Below are 6059 nucleotides of genomic sequence, written 5' to 3'. Positions count from 1 at the left end.
CAAAAATAAACTTCTGCAGAGACTCGATAGGTCAGGCAGCATCTGTGGAAGTAAATGGACAGTTGATGTTTTAGGTCAAGACCCATCCTCAAGACTGGAGTGGAGAGGAGAGATTGAGGTTGGGGGAAGGGGTGGGGCAAGAACCAGCAATTGATAGTTGGGTCAAGGTAAGGTGGTGTTGATAGGCAAATGAGTCAGGTACAGGAAAGATGAGCGGAGATTGACCAAAGGATGGTGTGTGGAAGGCAGTGATCTATTTCATCATCATACAGAATATAAGTTGAGAGGACTCCGAGGAGGAGTGTAGTCCTTGTGCTACAAAATCCTAGTTCAATATCAGTGGTGTGAGCAGGAAGCTTTTCATCAGATTCCCTCTGCACTTTTCACCTCCACTTTAAATCAGCCTCCCTGTTTCTGGCACAATTACAATCTTTACCAAAGCCAATTAACCTCCAAACCTGGACACCTTTGTTGTGTGGGAGGAAACCGGAGCACCCGGGAAAAAGCCACGCGGTCATGGGGTGAACACCATACAGACAGCACCCATAATTAGGATCGAACCCAGGTCTTTGGCACTGTAAGGCAGCAACTTTACCGTTGCGCCACTATGCTGCTCTTTGTGTTAATTTGTGTTTACTGACACTCCTGTGAAGTGCTTTGGGACACTTGGGCAACACTAAATACATTGCATAAATGGAATGTTTTGCGGTTGTTGATTCTGTGCTGAACACTGGGATTTGATATATCTTGTGGCATCCACAACAACAACTGAGATAAGCTTTTCAAATTACAGCCAGCAATGTGAAAATTTACGGTTCATTTTTGCCTGATATCATGGATGCCCTTCAAGGCTCAATTAACTTGTAATGTTGAAAAAGCTCTGAATAATTAAATTGCAGCGTGAAACAAGGCAAAGTTACATCTTTCCACTTTAGTTCAGTTTTTTAGAGATACAAATTGGAAACAGGAACTTCGGCCCACCAAGTCTACGCCAACCATCGATCACCCGTTCACACACGTTCTATGTTATCCCACTTTCTCGAACACTCTCGGCACACTAGGGGGATTTTACAGAGGCCAATGAATCCACAAACCCGCACGACTTTGGGATGTGGGAGGAAACTGGAGCACCCGGAGGAAACACATATGGTCACAGGGAGAACGTGCAAACTCCACACAGTGGAGGGTGAGCTAGTTAACAGAATTTGCTGTTGAAACTAAATGCTGAACGGCCCCATGGAGACGCAAACTCAATACACACCGCAATCAAGCACTTTTGTTTGACGAGATCTTGGAAAATTATCTAGATTGTGAGCTCAAATTTCAACATCCTGAAATTAATTCTTACTCACTGCAAGAATTATGTGGCAGGAAGTAGCTCAAGAAATGCGATTCTTGGTTATGGCCTGCATATGAGGAGGACTTCTGTGGCTGTTATATTTAATTCTACCGAAATCTTTACACATTTTGGGTTTACCACTTTGGTTGTTTGAAATTTATGGCTCATGTTTCTGTCGGCAGTCTTGCATTCAATTGAGAAAAGCATCATTCCTTGCAATTGCGGTCCATCCCAAAAGCTGCAGCCCAAATAATTGATCATTTATTTACTTCTGCAATTGCTTCACATTGCAAGGGTTGACACATTTTTTCAATTGAATGCAAGGCTTCCTACAGAAATGTGAGCACAAACGTAAAAGTCGAAAAATTGAAAATATAATTACAATTAAAACCACAAGCAGATTTATAGGTGTTCATTATATGCTATTCTAGGTAAGTTAATAAAATTGGAATACTTGCATATAAATTCTATTTTTAACAGGAATTACATTTAAGCATGATAGTGGATTAGTTTCACCAATGTCACCGATATAATTTTTTCTAGTGCCATCTGTTCTCATTTGCATCACTCCCTGTTTCTATGTAGTATCTCTAAACTAAACTAATCTAAACACTCCCAACCAAATGACTGTGTGGTTGGAGCTAAGGACATTGATGTAAGAATATGAACAAGCTTTAATGATTCAATGGTCCTTTTTTTGTCACGTGTACCGAGGTACAGTGACATTTTTTGATTTACCATAGTCATACCAAAAAAGCAACAAGATACATAAATTTTTTAACATAAACAGCCATCACAGTGGCGTGTGAGAATCCCCGGGGCACACAGCATAAGTGGAGACCCAAAGCCATCAGTTCAATGTCCAGGCCACACACTCGCTCCTTCACCGTGATGTGACCAGAATTGTCTCGACTGCTGTCACTCTCTCTGCAGTCTCTCTGAGTGTGTTAGTGGTTGATTATTCCCATAGTTTCAATCATTGCCACACTACTGTGTCCTGGGCAATGTCAGACAAACATTTTAAATGAGGATAATCAAAGGTATGCAAAATATTGCCCAATAATGCTCAGCTTGTGGTTTCCAATTAACCCATTTCTGATCCGCTTGAGTGTTTAGATTAGTTATACTGCAGAGAAATAGGACCTTTGGCCCACCAGGTCCATCAATCATATACTAGTTCTATCCATCACAGTAGGGGCAATTTGCAGAAGCCAATTAACCTACAAACCTGCACGTCTTTGGAATGTGGGAGGAAACTGGAGCACCCGGAGAAAACTCACGCAGTCACAATGAGAACGTGCAAACTCCATACAGGTAGCACCCATAGTCAGGATGGAACCTGGGTCTCTGGCGCATTGTGAAGCAGCAACTCTACCCGCTGCGCCACCGTACCGCAATGTTCTTCCAGCACTTTGTTAAGATTCCAGCATCTGCAGTCTCTTGCATCTCCAGGAGTGAGAATATCCTGATTCCTGGCACCAGTTCCTTAGGGAATGTGTGCATCACTCCTCAATGCTTCTATTCACCAGTAGATGTGTTATATATTAACCCAGAAGGAATTTGATAAGGGGTCACATAATTGACAAAAGGACACAAAGTGTGTAAGAAGGAAATGCAGATGCTGGTTTAAACTGAAAATAGACGCAAAATGCTGGAGTAACTCAATAGGCAGTGTCTCCGGAGAAAAGGAGAAAAGGAATGGGTGACATTTTGGGTCAAGACCCTTCTTCAGACAATCTTTATTTGAAAAAGGGTCTTAACCCGAAACGTCACCCATTCCTTCTCTCCAAAGCGCTAGAGTAATTCAGCGGGTCAGGCAGCATCTCTAGAGAACATGGATTGGTGACGTTTCAGGACGAGACCCTTCTTCAGATTCACATAATTGAGCTAGCCTTCAAAAATCAAAGGCCACAGAACAAACGGGATTGTAAAAGCGCAAATGGAAAATTGGCTAAGTGACAGAAAAGAGAGTGGTTCTGAAGTGGTTGGCATTGTTATTTGTTTATGACCATTTATGGAGATACTGTGAAAATCTGTTTTGCCTGCTATTCAGGCAGGTCATACCAAACATGATTGTAACAGGTAGTGCAAAAAGAGAAAGGAAACAGTGTATAAGGAGTAAATTGTAAAACTACAGAGGAAGTTCAGGTGAATTTTCTCTTTCGTTCTATGGCCCTGACGGCAAGCTGAGTTATATGACACCTTATCAAATGGTCTAAATCTGACTCGAGGGAGGTTTACAATGGACTCTCCTGCATTACCTGCAGTCACCATCCGCCACCTCAGAAAGACCGATTTATTTACCTCTGCTTCCTGCCTGTCAACTAACTTTCATTCAACATCAGTATATTTTCTATCATTACCATGCCCAAACCAAAGTGTCGCTAATCCATATTCTCCAGAGATGCTGCCTGATCCACTGAGTTACTCCAGAACTTTGTATCTTTTATAGTAAACCAGCAATCTGCAGTTCCCTGTGTCTACAGTTCCATGGTGATAAAACAAAGCACATAGAAACAGCACAGCACAGGAACAGGCCCTTCGGCTCACAATGTCTGTGCCCAACATCAGGGCCGTTTTTACAGCATTATGGGCCCCCGGGCAAAGCAGTGTACTGGGGCCCCTACCGTTACTCTCCCCCACCCCCCTTTCCCTACCAGCCCCCCCCCCCCGTCGTGCCGGCGAAAAGCACTTACCGAAAAGCACTTAGCGATAGACTTAGGGTGCTACATTGTTGCGAAAAGCACTTACAGATCGCTGTGAGAAGCACTTAGGGATGGAAAATGTTGCGAAAAAATCACTTATTGAACCTACATTTTTAAAGTAGTATTTATTTATTGCAAGTCACTTAACATACACAGATCAGCATGGGGCCCCTATGCTCGTGGGGCCCCGGGCAAGTGCCCATCAGGCCCATGCGTTAAGACGGCCCTGCCCAACATGTCACCACGATCATCACTTATCTACCTGCACGTAACCAATATCCCTCCACTCTCTGCACATCCATATATGGTGCCACAATATGGCGACTGTGCATTTGTGGGTTGTGCAAAAGAATCTCACCATGCTGTGCATGTGTGAGAATAAAGAACCATCGAATGGTATGCCCATCCAAAACTCTTTTAAATGCCACTATTGTATCTGCTTCAACCACCATCTCCTGTAGCATATTCTGTGGTTAACATTTTTTTTTAAATGCCCTGCATATCCACTTTAAACTTTGCCTTAAAGCTACGACCAGTATTTGATTTTTCCATCCTGAGAAAAAGATTCTAACTGTCTATCCTGTCTATACCTCTCATAATTTTATTTATTTCTGTTAGGTCTCCCCGTAGCCTTTAGCATTCCAGAGATAATGCTGAAAAAAGATGGTGCAATTAATGTAGAAACAAGGAACTGCAGATGCTGGTTAATACATAAAAAGCCACAAAGTGCTGGAGTAACTTGGAAGGTCAGTTTGCATCTCTGGACAACATGGACAGGTGACGTTTCGGGTCTGAAGAGGGTCTAGTCCTGAAATGGCACCTATATCCATTTTCTCCAGAGATGCTGCCTGACCTGCTGAGTTACCCCAGCACTTTGTGTACTTTGGTGGAATTAATTTCTAGCCCAGTTTCTTCTCCAAACATAGCCACAGAGAGCTAAGTCATTGGTGAATGACAATCTCTTTTGACTGCATTTGTGTGGACTCGTTGCCTTGCACTGATCTCACTATTTATTTCTCTGCAGCTGCTGCATGACCTGCTGGCCATTTCCAACACTTTTTCACTACATTTTTAGTAACTGCACAGTCATGGTCATAGAGTCATACAGTGTGGAAACAGGCCAATTGGCCCAACGCCCACAATTACCAACACGCCCCATCTACACTAGCCCCTCCTGCCTGCCTTTGGCCCATATCCGTGTAAACCTATCCTATCCATGTGCCTGTCTAAATGTTTTTTAAATGTTGCGATAGTACCTGCCTTAACTACCTCCTCTGGCAGCTCGTTCCATACACCCACTAACCTTTGCATAGAAAAGTTACCCCTCAGGTTCCTATTAAATCATTCCCCTCTCACTTTAAACCTATATCCTCTAGTTCCCGATTCCCCTAATCCGGGCATGAGACTCTGTGCGTCCACCCAATCTATTCTTCTCATGGGTTATTCCCTTCATCATGCATCTACACACTGTCAATGGGTCGATTGTAATCATGTACTGTCTTCCCAATGACTGGTTAGCACGCAACAAAAAGCTTTTCACTGTCCCTCAGTACACGTGAAATAAACTGAACTAAACTGATTTTGTACACCTCTATAAGATCACCCCTCATCCTCCTGCGCTCCAAGGCAGAGTCCTCGCCTGCTCATCCTCTCTCTGTAGCTCAAGCCCTTGAGTCCTGGCAATTTTTAATTCAAAATAGATTTTATTCAAGTAAATATATACAATACAGGAACCGTCCAAAAAAAAATCATCTGACATTCTCAGAGGCTATACATACACCCTGACCCAATACTGTGTACCCAAATCACACAATTTTACCACACATCCTTGCCATTCCCTTATTTTGAGGGGCGTCTCCACTACACCCCAGCCCCACCCCCAGCATGAGCAATACCCTAGACTGTCACTTCCCCCACAGAGCGTTGGCGTTGGCTGCACCAAGCTTCAGTGCATGTTGGTGCGCACCTCACATGCATGTGGGGCAGTGCAACGCTTGCACCTTGCAGCCACACCT

The sequence above is a fragment of the Rhinoraja longicauda genome, chromosome 25 (genome assembly GCF_053455715.1).
Source record: "Rhinoraja longicauda isolate Sanriku21f chromosome 25, sRhiLon1.1, whole genome shotgun sequence".
NCBI classification, from domain to species: domain Eukaryota; kingdom Metazoa; phylum Chordata; class Chondrichthyes; order Rajiformes; family Arhynchobatidae; genus Rhinoraja; species Rhinoraja longicauda.
The sequence above is the reverse complement of the archived record's forward strand: the minus strand, read 5'-3'. Positions refer to the sequence as shown.